At 35.3% G+C, this 15,836-nt stretch overlaps 1 long non-coding RNA gene across 1 annotated transcript in view; it reads right to left on the reverse strand.

The window, feature by feature from the left end:
• Positions 1-10,193: 10,193 nt before the first annotated feature.
• The window catches only part of LOC309493114, a 37,656-nt gene continuing 32,013 nt past the window's right edge, over positions 10,194-15,836 (reverse strand). Inside the window, exon 4 of the long non-coding RNA XR_014203793.1 lies at positions 10,194-11,353. This is a non-coding gene — a long non-coding RNA (uncharacterized lncRNA). The remainder of the gene's footprint in view (positions 11,354-15,836) is intronic.

Here is a 15,836-nt window from a genome sequence, read left to right on the forward strand (position 1 = left end):
GTCTGAGCTATTCATTTATTCTTGAGACGTGTGTGCTTATCATTAAAAAAAGCTTTTTATTCATTAATACAATGTCAAATTGTATAATGTTCCTTCATTGAGTTGTTAACCTGGTTCCATTGAGCTCTTCTGCCCAATAACATTAATTCAACAACAGACTACAGGCAGGAGTTTGTATTATTAAATGTTAAAATATATATTTTTAATGTATATAGTATTTTGAGTCATAAATGGTGGTTCGGGTTTAAGTTAAATTGTATAACCTATGAAGGCCAGCTTTTCATCTTCAAAATATCTAGGTTGCAAAAAGTCAAGCTAAAGTTACTTTTAAGTGCATTAAATGTTGCTTTTTGCCTTGTTCCTCGCACCACTGAGCAGAGAAGCTGACTGAGAAACAAGCAGTTTTCAACACATTTTTATATGTGAAACATTCTTGTAGCTTTTGGTCAATCTAATCAGGTATTTACACCAGAATGTTAAGTATCTTTTTAAATAAAAATGTAATGTTTCCAGTGTATTGTTTCCATATATACTTTCAAACTGATTAACATGTTTTCTCCAAATAAATCCTTCTCCCTCCTCTATCTTTCTGCCTTCATTCTCTCCCCTTTTGTCTGGACCAAGAGGAAGTCATCTGAGAACTTATCTCCCCTATCCCCTCATCTATTTATACCAGCAATTATGATTGACTGTACATGTCTATGTATGTGAATGCACATATTTAATAATCCTTTACCCACCCTTTGATTTATATTGTTTCCAACTGCAACTTACACTAAAACATCTTTAAAAAACAGCAATATTTTTACCGTTACTGTTTGACCCACCACATTGTCTTCCATTCAAAGTAAAGAGAAAACATGAGCTGCATGTTAAATAAATGTTTAAAAGAATGAATCCTGAAGGCATAGAATGCAATGCAGCTTCATTGAAATAACAGATAACTTGAGACAACTGGTCTAAACTGTAGTATGTTCTGATGTATTCAGCTGCCCTTGGTGTTTTTGTATGTTGTTGGGAGAGATTCATATCGGTAGAATCAAGAATAGGCTACTATTTTTATAATTTATTTGTAATCTTATGCCAAAACAAAAAAAGGGTAAACAACAATAACAAGGATATGTATAGGCTAAAGGCCCGTTCACACCAAGAACGATAACTATATTGATAACTACATTAGCGTCCAAACCAGTAGATGATATCGTTCTGTTTATTCTAAGCATGTCACTCTAAATACTCGAATCACAGCAGGATGGATTATGATTGGCTGTCAATGTTTTTATCGTTCATCAGCTGGATAAAATTGTTCTGAAAGTGATTCCAACGATATCATTTCTCTGTCCTGTTATCATTATGGCTGTGGTGTGAACTCAGCTACTTTTTAATACTGAGAACAATTTTTAGAATGATATCTTTATCGTTATCGTCCTTGATGTTAATGGGCCTTAATTCCTGCTTCTGATTCCTGACTCCTGATTTTCAGTCAAAGGTCATTTTCCAAGAAACACTACAAAAACTGACTTAAAGAATTAAGAATGAAAAGGTCCCATGACATGGATTATTTCATTATTTTATAATGTTTCCTGGGGTGCCCTTATAATGTTAAGTATGTTTTTAAGATCAAAAGTTTAAATAATTTAGAAATAAAAGGCATTTTTCCTAGCCTGATTTTAGCCTCTGATTTGAACGCTCTGTTTGAGGGGCGTGTCTGCTGTGAGACTTCAGTGTAAACGCCCACTGCTGTGATTGGCTGATATGATATAGTTAGCATTACATGTGGAACTCTCTCGAATACTTTTACTATTACAGCTATTATACGTTTTTACTATTACAGCTATCGAGATTAACGAATCTTGAGAAGTTTAAGTATTTAAAAAATCGCGTGATTGAAGATCTTATCATTGCAACGCAGTTTCTGCACTCTCACTAATGATATCACCAATGCAAACATGAGGTAAGTACAGTAAGAACTTCATTGTGCAGTGTAACAGCGTCATTGATTTCATAACGAGTTTTGGCAAGTGTCCAGATAAACTTGCGCTGTGTGATTGACAGCTTGGGCGATTGGAAAGGGAATGTTCTTTGATTGCTTTCTGTATATATTTTAATTACAGTTTAAATAAGATTATTTTCATCCTACCAAGAGAAACGATGTGAAGTTGATCGTTTAGTCACTGGCTTGATTTACTTATGCATAAACAGTATTGAACGATTTTGAGAGAAAGATTATCTGTCTGAACTTGAACAATTACACATCAGAAATTCACATAACCCACTGGTTCTTCAGAGGCTCGGATGAAGGAACTAAAAAAATACTTTTGTGTTCATTTGTGCATCCAAACACTGAGCAACTGCCATGCCTCGCTCATTTGCAAGCCTTGATGTCTCTAGAGGAAAAAACAATATTGCGCTGGCGTAGCTCATATTCTCATGGGCGGCCAAATTCTCTTTGCGGGAAAAGAAGAGAAAGGGGAGGTAACCTTTCCCCTTATGACGACATAAAGGGAATATTCTAGATTCGCCCGTCTGAGCTTTCATTTTCTAAAAAAATACCCAGGGCTTGGTTTACACCTATCAAAATGTCTAGCCACTGGGGGACCATAGGCAGGCTAGGGGAACTCATATTAATGTTAAAAAACCTCATAAACTGAAATTTTCATGACATGGGACATGGGACCTTTAACTCTTAGACACATTACACATAGGCTACCCTTTCTTCCCAAACATAAAATATCCTTTTGCAAATTTCAAAGGGGCTATGTAGAATTCCGGAACCCTAGTTATTAGCGACACTGGTGGCCGTTAAGAGAACTGCAGAAAGGATCTTATAGCTCGTGCTCCGACTTGTGCACAGACTACAAGAGACTGAAAGTGATGATTCAATGACCTGATATCCACCTTATTTTTCAACATGGAAGTAAGCAGTTTTCTGTGAATGTGCAAGACTCGATTTATAAGCCACTATAGGGAAATAACGAGAAGAATATATCAAAGTGCAGTAAATAGTAAAAATGTTTGAGCTACAAGCCAGCGTGTTTAATTAAGACACTAGATTAAAATAATATGGTAATAAATCCCAGTTTGCAATATCAAGCAGCATAATGGAAGCCAGACACATTAAAATGATTTTTAAAAGGCCAAGCCCTTTCTTACCTAAAAAAAATAAGGTGGATACTCACGGGGAAGTTATTTTTCGTTCTTCGCTTAGAAGGAAAAGTGATAGAATATACTCATGGGCGGCGCTAGGGAGGGGCTAGCAGTGCTTACGCACCCCCAAGAAAGACCAAGGCTGGGTTTCCCGAAACCTTCTTAACGCTACGTCGTTCTTAAGTTACACTTTAAGCTGTACCTTACCGTTAATACGTGTTTCCCGAAACGTTCTTAGTTAAGTATACCTTCTGTAAGTCATTCAGTTCTGGGCCCGGTTTCCCGATAACGTTGTCTCTTAGCGAGCTACGAAGACTTGTAATGTATAACTTAACTAAAGATACCATTACTAGGCGTGTTCCCCGAACTATACCTTAGAAAGCTGCTTAAGATATACCTTCTTACGTGCGACGTTACCCGGTGCTGTCCGTGGCGATGGTGCTGAATCTGCTGATATCGATGACTCGAGAATCAATTATTCTCTTGTCCAGGTGCTGTTTCACTGTTATGCTAGAAAGTGGTGTTCTTTATAAAAGAAGCACTTCAGAAATAGTTGAAATTACATTTATTAGGACTATTGGATATTATAAAAAATAATCCAAACTATAATAGCCTATAATAGCATAGCCTACATAAAATTGTATCATATATTGCTGCCACAATAACCATTTCAAAAATTTTACGTGCTTTCATCTCTTTCCCATTTTTGTTCGCTGAGGTGGAGCTGCGATGAAATATTGTTCTTGTAAATACTTTCCAGCATTTCAGTAATAAAAGTTTACATCTTATGTACGGTGCTCGGCAGTGATCAAAAAGCATTTAAACAGTGAATTTTCAATCTCTTCTTGTAAACTCAGAGATGTGGATTCAGACGGCAATTAAATTAGCACACGACCTGATTGTCAAAAAACAGTAGGTACTAATTTGGCCAGGGATTTTTAATCGGGTTGGGTGAGAAAAAACACTGATAGTATGGATTCGGACGGCACTAAAATCACCGACTTACCCCGTAACTGTTTAAAATACCGGACGAGCCCATAAGAAACAATATTAGCGTCCGAATAGGACTTAAAGGGATAGTTCACTTTGAAATTCATTTTTGGTATGTTTTAGCTTACCTCAAGGGCATCCAAGATGTAGGTGTCTTTTTTTCCGCGGTAGTTTCAATTTTGATATTTTTAGGTCAAACCGTTCTTGTCTGTCAGTCATATAATGCAGGTCTATGGTCACGGTCTCAAAACACAAGCACAGAGTCCAAATTAAAACAATTCCCCGTCGTCCAAATTAAACAATTCCCCATCGTAAGTACACATTGATGGCCTGAGACACGAAAAAGACATTCGTTCCAATGAACTGCCGTAGACAAAGCGACATCTAGTGTATATATTTCTATGCACCAGTCTGCGTACACGTCACACACCAGGATGCGCGAGCGCCCTCAGATCACTTGGACGTGGCTGCGTATAAGAGCTAAAAACTATACTGTTCGTTTTCTCACACAAACCGCTCGTTTCGTGTCTCAGGCCATCAATGTGTAGCTACTTACGATGGGGAATTGTTTAATTTGGACGACGGGGAATTGTTTTAATTTGGACTCTGTGCTTGTGTTTTGAGACCGTGACCATAGACCTGCATTATATGACTGACAGACAAGAACGGTTTGACCTAAAAATATCAAAATTGAAACTACCGCGGAAAAAAAGACACCTACATCTTGGATGCCCTTGAGGTAAGCTAAAACATACCAAAAATGAATTTCAAAGTGAACTATCCCTTTAACTGACAGTAGCCTATGCTTTCACTGGCCTTTAAAAGCGCTCTTTTATTAAATTAATAATATAATAGGCTATATAATAATAATAATATAATTAAAATTCTAACAACAATCAGTGTGATTGACAATTTTATTATTTGCATGAAAACACTTGAATTAGCCTAAATGAACTGTCTGTGTGTATTAAAACTTAAGAATTATTTTCATATAGACATGCAACAGTGATAAGGTAAAGCTAAGAGTGGTCCAGACTCCAGACCAACCTTACGAAAGTGTGACTTACAGAAGATATACTTAGCGTACGAACGTGTCGGGAATCGTGCCATAACGTTAAGAGAGAGGTTAAGGAACAGGTTAAGAACTACTTAGCGATAAGAACGTTTTGGGGAACCGGGCCCTGAAAGGTTGGTCTGGACCACTCTTAGCTTTACCGTATCACTGTTGCAGGGCTATATGAATATAATTCTGAAGTTTTAATACACCCAGACAGTGTTCAGTTAGGCTAATTCAAGTGTTTTCACACAAAGAATAAATTTGTCATTACACTGATTGTTGTTAGAATTTTAATTATTATTATAGGCTATATAATAAAATTGTATACATTTATTTTAATTAAAGAGCGCTTTTAAAGGCCAGTGAAAGCATAGGCTACTGTCAGTTAAGTCCTATTCGGACGCTATTGTTTATCATGGGCTCGTCCGGTATTTTAAACATTTACAGGGTCGGTTATTTTAGTGCCGTCCGAATCCATAATGTCAGTGTTTTTTCTCACCCAACCCACGTAAAAATCCCTGGCCAAATTAGTAGCCTACCTACTGTTTTTTGACAAACAGGTCGTGTGGTGATTTAACTGCCGTCTCAATCCACATCTCTGCGTTTTCAAGAAGAGATTCAAAATCCACTGTTTAAATCCTTTTTGATCACTGCCGAGCACCGTACGTGACGTAGGCTACACTTTTATTACTGAAATGCTTGAAAGTATTTACAAGAACAATATTTCATCGCAGCTCCACCTCAGCGAACAAAAATGGGAAAGAGAAGAAAGCACGTAGAAAATTTGAAATGGTTATTATGGCAGCAATATATGATTACAATTTTAAAATATGTAGGCTAGGCTAGGCTAGTTTGGATTTATTTTGATATAATATCCCATGAGTCCTAATTAATGCAATTTATAAATGCTTCTTATAAAGAACACCGCTTTCTCACATAATGCAGTGAAACAGCCCCTGCATGGAGAATAATTGATTTTCGAGCTATCGATATTAATAAATTCAGCACCATTGCCACGGACAGCACCTGGTAACGTCGCACGTAAGAAGGTATATCTTAAAGGGATACTCCACTTTAAAATGAAAATTATGTCATCATATACTCACCCTCATGTTGTTTCAAACCTGTATGAATTTCTTTCTTCTGCTGAACAGAAAGGAAGATATTTAGAAGAATATCAGTAACCAGACAGTTTCTGGTCCCATTGACTTCCATAGTAGGAAAAAAATATATACTATGGAAGTCAATGGGACCAGAAACTGTCTGGTTACTGATATTCTTCTAAATATCTTCCTTTCTGTTCAGCAGAAGAAAGAAATTCATACAGGTTTGAAACAACATGAGGGTGAGTATATGATGACAGAATTTTCAGTATCCCTTTAAGCAGCTTCCTATGGTATGGGGTATGGGTCGGGGAACACGCCTATGGAATAGCTACCTTTAGTCAAGTTATATCTTAAGTGTCTTCGTAGCACGCTAAGAGACAACTTTATCGGAAACGCAGCCTTGGCACCCCCCGTTAGCACCCCCAAACATAATTTCTGGAAGCAATTACATTCAGGCTGTATTCTATGTAAGTCCTGAACTGCATGGTGAAGAAGAAAAAAAAAGAAAACTTATCTTGTTATTTCGTTGTTTCAACATAATATCTCGTTATTTCTACATAATATATGTTATTTCGACACAATATCTCGATATTTCGACATAATAGGGGACATTCTAATCTGCATTAAGCCACATTAAGCGTTCTTATAATGGTTTTCTATGGAGGAAAATGCTTAACGTTCATATTCTGGGCTCATCTGATTTTTTGTACATATATAGCCTACTTTATTATGATTTTAGTATCATAATGATTAATAAACTTGATAAATGTTGCAGATATGTTTTACTATGCACAAACAAATAACTTTCAACTTATGTGTGCAAAATTCTGAATTAAATGAATGTGCAGCAATTTGAACAAATAAAGAGTCTTTAGGCCTATGGTGTAGCCATTAAATAAAAGCATTTAGTTTCATATTTGTTCAAATATTATAATGTTATTTTTTTCCCATCTATGTTGATGATTATGAAAAGTGAACAGCATGAGTAGGATGCGCAATATATCCAGAGACATGGAGTGGGTCAGACATGATTTTGATCACTTCATTAAATTTTGTTTTGTAGAAAACCTTTCTTTAAAGGGAATTTCATTTTGTATAACTTGTTTCTTCATTTTAATACATTTTTCATCAACCATTTGCCTGGATTTAATCAATAAGAAGCAAATATAGCAGACAATCATGGAGGCGCCAGCGCTGCATTGCACTTGAACTGGAGCACATCTCATCATAAATTAACCAAAACTCAGCATAAGCCTCAAAGACATGAGAAATATATCTATAGAAAGCTTGAAATGTCTTTAAACGAAACAATTCAAAACGAAAATAAATAGGCTATTCTCTGATTATGTAATCCATTATGTGCATTTCTCTCTATAAGCGCGTTCACTATGGAGATGGCGATCAACTTCATCTTTGCAGGGACACTGACACATAAACATAAACATAGTTTATTAATAAAAATGATTGCACATTTACAAATGCACATCTTGCTTGTTGCACGCATGTCGAAATAACGAGATATTATGTTGAAATAACATTATTAATAATAATAAATCTTAATGAATATTTGATTGAATGTTGAATGTTGTGCTTGTTCAATTTAATACAATTCAAACTTTAGATGTGATCATTAAAATAAATGCATATAAAATATTGAGTGGCCAAGTTACATATATAATTGCGCAGCTCCCCCTGTCAATGATCTAGCACCCCCTCAGCACCTGCGTTAAAAATTCTCTGGGGCTGCCCCAGAATATACTGTTAAGGCCCCGATTTGGGGCACCCTTCAAGGGGCATAATTTGTAGGGGCCTTCCAAACGAAAGTGAACAATCCCTTCACGAAGAGCCCTTCTACAAGTCCGTTCCGAAGGCAGGGAACATGTGATGGTCACTTCCAGGAAGTAATTTAATCGTTTATGGTCACGTGACCCATGAGTGTCAAGTCCTCGCGATTCATTTTAAATATGGCGGGAGAGTTAAACAATAATTAAAGTTTATTTGTTTTGTCGTTATATGGGCTATTACACACATTTTAATCATGGATTTCATTTCATTAAGTTTTAAGAAATGTTTAATGCTTAAAGGCTGCGAGACCCGGAAGTTACAACCGACTTTACTTCAGTATTGTGACCTATTTCCTAGTGAAATGGACTATTGAATAGAGGGTGGGGAATTAAAAATGGGTGGAATGTCCTGGCCACATTCCACCCATTGGCCCTTACCAATCATGGCCTCCTAATAATCCCCTTACACTCTCAGGAAAAAAAGGTACAAAAGCTGTCACTGTGGTGGTACCTTTTCAAAAGGTACACTTTTGTACCTAAAGAGTACATATTAGTCCCTCAAAGGTACATATATGTTAAAGCTTTGGAATGGTTAATAAAGGCCTTCTGAAGTGAAGCAATGCGTTTGTATAAGAAAAATATCCATATTTAAAACTTTATCGACTAAAATTACTAGACTATTATGTTCCACCAAATTGCTATAATAAAATAAGTCTAGAACCAATCTAATGTTATTCACATGTGTCGGTCCCTCACAAATCCAGACTGAGTCTCATCTATAACACTATCATCCAAACATTCTTTAAAAACAAGTCCAAACAAGTCTTTTCAAATATTATGGCAAAAATTGTATAATCGTTTTTGAATGAATGAATGAATGAATGAGGCATTTATATAGCGCTTTCATATGTACTACTGTACACCCAAAGCGCTTTACAATCATATCAGGGGATCTCTCCTCAACCATCACCAGTGTGCAGCATCCACTTGGATGATGCGACGGCAGCCACAGTACAACGGCACTTTTATCATGAATGGATGCACTTTGATGGACTTCAAAACATAAACGGCCATTGACTGCCATTATAAAGCTTGGAAGAGCCATGACATTTTTTTTTATATAACTCCGATTGTATTGTCTGAAAGAAGAATGTCATATACACCTAGGATGGCTGAGGGTGAGTAAATCATGGGCTAATTTTAATTTTTGGGTGAACTATCCCTATAAATTAACAAAGAGAATGAAACACGTGTGAGATCCTTGCCTCTGTCAGCAGCATCAAATCTTAAAGTGACAGCAGCCATTAATTCTGTCTGTCAGTCAAGTTAGCATAATCAAAGAACAAAGGTTACTGAGAAAATTACTCACTGCTCTTGACTAAAAATGACTTTTGTAGCTTTAATAAGGATTCGTCTATATTTAATTTATAAGTTATGCAGTGCAGACTGTTTGATAACTTTATTCAATTTCTGTAGCCTTATACTATGTCCTGCCTGTTAGACAGGTATGACATTTATTATGGGTTTATGTGAGAATTGTTTGAAGTTCACTTTATATTTTTTGAAGCCTAATACATGAAAAACATATTTTATAGCTTTCAAATACACTGTAATGTTGAATGGTTATAATTAATGTTTAAAATGGGGGGGATCATTTTCATGAGACATCAGTAGCTGTTTTAGTATCAGTGATACTGGCCTTCATTCATACAAATATGCCATTAAACAAGTATTTAAAATATACTGTCTTTATGTTGTCTACATTAATTTGGAAATTAACTTTGAAATTATTACATTATAAAACATGAAAAACGTTAAAAACTTAAGTGTTTTTAATAATTGCGATTAATCGTGATACATTTTTTTAGCGATTGACAGCACTAATATATATATATATAGATAGATAGATCTATATATATATATATATATTTATATACATATATATATATATAGATAGATAGATAGATAGATAGATAGATAGATAGATAGATAGATAGATAGATAGATAGATAGATAGATAGATAGATAGATCTGACTGTGAGACTATAGTTTGAATTAATCCCTCTTCTTTGCATAAAACATCAACATTACAACCATGGAAGTCGGGGAATGTCTCGTTTATTTTTTACATTTCTTCACAATCTGTTCACACATTGGCAATAAAAAGCGATTAATAGCCTACATGACAATTCGTACATATAGCCCCTTTAAAAAAAAAACGTATTTCAACAAATTACCAGCCTAATTCACAAATAGTTATAAGACAGGTCTATACACCATCTGACAAGGTTCTAATTTAAACATTGCCACATTAAAGAGAAAAATAAATGTCATCTTCTTTACCTTTTCAAACACAGTTAGACCTTATCTAATACAATCAGAGTGCTAAAATTACTGTAAATCAGAATACATTACAAATGGTACAATAAAAAATAAGTTGCCCTATAAAAGCGAAAAAATGAACACTTTCATAAAATTGGTTCAAGTTAACGTCAGCAGATGGCAGTATTGTACATTTTTCTTTAAAGAGGGACCCCTCCTGGTTGCGTGAAGACTGCCTGTCTCTAGTCTTTCTTCAACAGTGACAGGCATGTCATTGGTTATATGAGATGTCCCTTCACATCTAATACAAAAGCCAGATGTTTCAAAAGTGATTCTGGACCACTGAAGATGTGAGAATACTTCTTCAGAAAATAGCTTTTAGCAATATTTAAAGTACTTTTCTATCATTTCTGGTGGTTATTGAACACAAAACCAGCAACAATAAAGAAATAAAAGAATTAAAAAAAATTGGACTCAACAATACAGTATTGCTGGTGGTGAAAGTGTTGTGGTTATGAATGGGCAGGGCAATTAAAACTATTAAGCAATAAAAAGATAACATTAAAAAGATGTTTCTCATATCTGTCACTATTGTGCCCTGAGCCACTTGAGACACTTAACCTCAGTTTGCTCTGGAAGACTGTCACTAAATGTTTTAATCTGCTTGTAAAAGTTTATTACCAACAGTCCTAAAGGTACAAGCAAAAGATAAAGAACAACAAAATAACAAAATACATGTTTTGTACATTTTCCACGTGTTTGTATGGAGATTACTTGCAAACGTTTTAACAGGCGTTGAGGATTTAGATTGCTCTTTGGCCCTGGGTAAGGGCCCCCCCACCACTCCTCTAATGGAAGATGATTCAGTCGAACGGACGAGAAGACAGAATCGCAATTACCCAGACTTATTGAACTCACCCCTGACATTTCTTTGGCTTCTGACTGAACTACAAGAGGATAGGGAAGTGGAGGAGAGATGAAGGGGAGTGGAGGGATAAAAAAAGAAAGAGAGGGAGAGAGAAGATAGAATAAATTAATGAAAAAGAAGACTAAGGTCTTGCACCTGAAAAGATATAATGCAGCCATATAGAAACATGCACAATTAGACAAAAACAGACCAATTGAATCGCCACATTTTTCAACTAACAAAATTATCTTAAATTGGACTGCCAGGCTGTGAAATAATTTCTGCTCCAGTCAACACTGTCACTGAATCTAAGGATTGACATTGTGCATGTTAAGCCACAATGACAATCTCTCTCCATTCTCTCACTCAATATCTCTCGCTCAGTGTCTCATCGCAGTCTCACTCAATCTTCGAGGGTAGCAAGATAATGAATTGTAGAATTAGACCTAATGGGACACAGACCGGCGACAGTATTACAGGAGGGTGCAAAAAAAAAAAAAAAAAAAAACAGAGCACCATTTCAGTCCAAATTGCCCGCGATGCCATTCAAATGCCAGTCTGGCATTTAAACATGTCTCTCTCCTCACAACTGACCAGGACTTCCATTCGCCTCAGTCAATCTAATTCAGCCCTGCCTGTTCTAATTGGTTTATGGATTCCATGGTCGATCACAAGACAAGTTCTCTTGTAGTAAAGGTGGTGGCAAAGTGCTTTTCAGTAAGGAGGGTCAAGGTCACAGGATTTATGAATGTAACAATAATCAACAACAAGGGTTCAACTGTCATTATAACAGCATAACCACCTTCCCTAACATTTTGTTACAATTTATCTCATTTAGTATTCAGACATCGAATGGCAAAGGGGTCTGTATAATTATATAAAAAAAAAAAAGTAATCTTTGGACGAAATACTACAAGTGATCTCCAGGTGTATGAAGGGAGTGCGGAATGACGATTAGGCCAGTCATTTATTTACAAGGCATTTTAAATTAACAATGTCAAAAAATGAAGATTAAAACTCATATTCTTCAAGCATTGTACAAATGAAAATCAAACATACTTCCCTCTTGAGTGCAGTAGAATGAATTTCACAGTTCTGTGACGGCTGCAGTCAGAAAAGTAAATATCAGGTGGTGACACATGAAGCGACTGATCCGCACAAATCCTTTACAGTGCAAATGAAATACACATGGCTTTACGGTCTGGGATTAACTGTCTGTTGACTGCCGTTAGGCCTGCCACTATTACAACCTAATCAAGCACATGAAGACACTCTAATAGTAGGCCTGTGCCACAAATAACCCTGTTATTCAGGGGTTGTGTGTTTTTTTGTTTATTTGTTTTTCAATATGTCTAACTGATAATGATAAAGATAAAAAAAAAAAAATGTAATTGTTATAATTGCTTCACCTGTATCTACTGTTATTTTAAATAGGAAATACTGTTATTTCTGATAGGAAACAGACTGATTCCAGACTATACATGTCCAATAATATTCTATCTTTTCAGAAATCAGCTGTCTGTGCTGTTACTCAACCTGTAGAAAGGGAGGAATATAAAATAAGTTAATGTATTGCCATTTTCCTACACATAAGGACTGAAATAATAACATTTATTTGGTTTTCTTCAAAATATTGCTTTTATTTAAAATGCTATATTTTTCCGGTAAGACATTTACCCTGAGGTCAGTGACCTTCTCGTGACATTCTGCCATGTTACTTTTAGATAAATTATGTGATTTGATGCTAGAGTTTTTATATTTAGGCATTTGACCAGAATATTTTGCAGGGGCCCCTTTCAATATGCATCTCTGAATTTAGTTAGCTATTAACTGTTCACACCCCTATTGTGATTAATGAAAAATGATGTAACCAAAATGCCACAATTACGAAGAGAATATAAACACATTATTTAAATATATTAAAGAAAGAAAATAAATACATGAATATATTATTAGTTTATTACAAGTTGAATTCAAATATGATGACTAAAATGATTCGATTTTTCTTCAAAACATTGTGCACAGATTTATTCTTTGAATTTTTCTTTGAAAAGCACTGTCAAATTTGTGAATTCAAAGCACAAAGAGGGATAGGCAGCTTATGTACTCGAATATTTTAAAATTGAATGAAGAATACAAAAAGTGCAAAAACAGGGAAGTGAAGATAAATAGATTAGTGTGTGAAAGATGGTGAAATGACACATTCCTCATCACAAAGCAGGAGAGCAGCTGTGGACGGAGCAGGTTCCGGTCGAGTACAGACGCACAAAAGAGGACTCCAGCTTTCTCAGAGGGGCACTGGAAGGGACACTGGGGTAAAAAAAAGACCAAAAAAAAAAAAAGACCAAAGCTACATTAAAAATATATGAGGTCGAATTATATTCTGCATTCGAAACTTTAAATGTGATCCAAAGACACTTTCTGAGACATTTGACCTCATATCTCATCAGGTCTATGCCTTACCATGATTGGCAACTGGTAAAAGGCCTTGATTCAGGAAGCCCTCTCTTCTCAGCTGTGGTCAAAATAAATATCTTAGGGGTTAGGTTAAAGGTGGGGCAGCAACACATGGAATCAGCCTCTTCTCTATATATACATGCTGAATCTGAAGATATTAGTGATGCCACACACGAAGAATATCCCAGCCCATTTTGTGTCCTCATATGCAGTAAAAGCAAGTCCACAATGAAAATTAGATACAAATGGCATATTTTTATTTATTTAATTTTGACCCATTAGACAATCATATCGGGTTTCTTTATCCATGCCCCCTTTTTCTTTGATAGTTACTTATTTTCGTTAGATATTAATTGACCAACGTATGACCTCTTACTGTTGACAGACTGTGCTAGGTGCATCGTGCTCGTTATGTATTAGCATACTAATTACTTTAAAAAATGAGTGACGCGCTAAAGTGAGTAAAGCAACAAGTGCACAGTGAAGTGGAAGTGGGCAAAGTGTTTAGAGACAAGTGATTATTGCGCACGTCACTCGACACACTTGTCGCGAGGGTCGTAAACAATCACAAGCGCGTGAAACAGGTGCCAATGGAATTCGAAACATCTAAACTCCTGCGAAGAAACCATGATAGCATCCTGTGACCCACCCAGGGTGTTCAGACATCGGAAAAAGTAACTTATAGCACGCGGACTAAGCGCTCAAGTATTTGCTTATTGTTTTTTTATGGGTTATGTTCGTATACCCGCTCCCCCCTCTTCTTAAAAAAACCTTAACCCTGAAGTGTATAGCCACCACGTGGTGTTTATTGGTGTTAAGTAATTGTCACAATAAAGATTTCCTAGCAGGTGAAGGGTCCATATACACCTTTACACTTTTTCATATTTAAAAAGGGGGCAAACATCCACTGCGCATACGAAAAACAAAAACAAAAAACAATATTCGCTATAGGCTATTTGAAAAATATTATTTTCATTTCTTTAGCATAGGCTATTTGCTTTTTTCAAAAGAACTAGCCTATGTACAAAGCACTGTGCTTTAGATATTATTTGTCAGTAGACCGGGCGAATAATCAGCAGAGCAATCAAGGTCATTTGGCTACACAATTTGATGGACATTTTAAGCCTATAGGCCTATGTTTTAACTTAATGGCGTGTATTTTAAGAGAAATTATTAAAAAGAAAAAACTACTACTAATTGTTACCCGTTATTTTACAAACACTAAAGCATTAGCAAACAGATGAATGGGAGACGAATTTCTTAAAACGGCATAGGGCTATTCTGATAATATTTGTATTAGAAAATTTTGTTATTTTCAAATGAATTGGAAATGAGAACATTAAATGGCACACATTTTAACGAATTCTTGTCTCACATTGTTAGGCTGGCATAGGCTATAGACACATTATCTTAAAAGAAAGTGAGAATTAAGCAAGGATTAATGTTTTTATAATCAACCATTCAGTAATGTTTATCATGAGACGTGCAATTACATTTAAATTACATTTCCTTTTTAAATAACAATTTTAAGGAAGTACAATTTTAAAATCATTGATATAAAAATCGAAAATATTTCATCTTGTATCACCTCTAAATAACTTCAATGAAACTCAGATTACTTAGTGTAATAAACTAGAAAAGTCAGTATTTACAAACATGCTAACTTTATCTTAGTAAAATGCTAAAAAAAAATAGGCTACTGTAGTATAAATAACAGACGTTTGATTAACACTTCCATAAAGTACAAAAAATTAACAACATTTAAATGGAACGAAATTAACAAGATGGAATAAAGACAACGATAGTTTATGCATGGATATAGGCTATAATTTATTTACGGATGTCAGTGTTGTCAATGCATAATATATATATATATATATATATATATATATATATATACACACACAAATAATCTAAATACAACTTATGATTATAGATCAAACGTGCAGATATAATATATTTATAAGAACGATCAACAAGGCTTTCGTAACAGTGTAGACCATTTTAAAACTTTCTGGGTGCAAACTAATTTGAAGGGAAAAAAGCGTTTGATGAAATATAATGTG

The sequence above is a fragment of the Leuciscus leuciscus genome (assembly GCF_965113295.1).
Source record: "Leuciscus leuciscus genome assembly, chromosome: 2".
Taxonomy (NCBI): domain Eukaryota; kingdom Metazoa; phylum Chordata; class Actinopteri; order Cypriniformes; family Leuciscidae; genus Leuciscus; species Leuciscus leuciscus.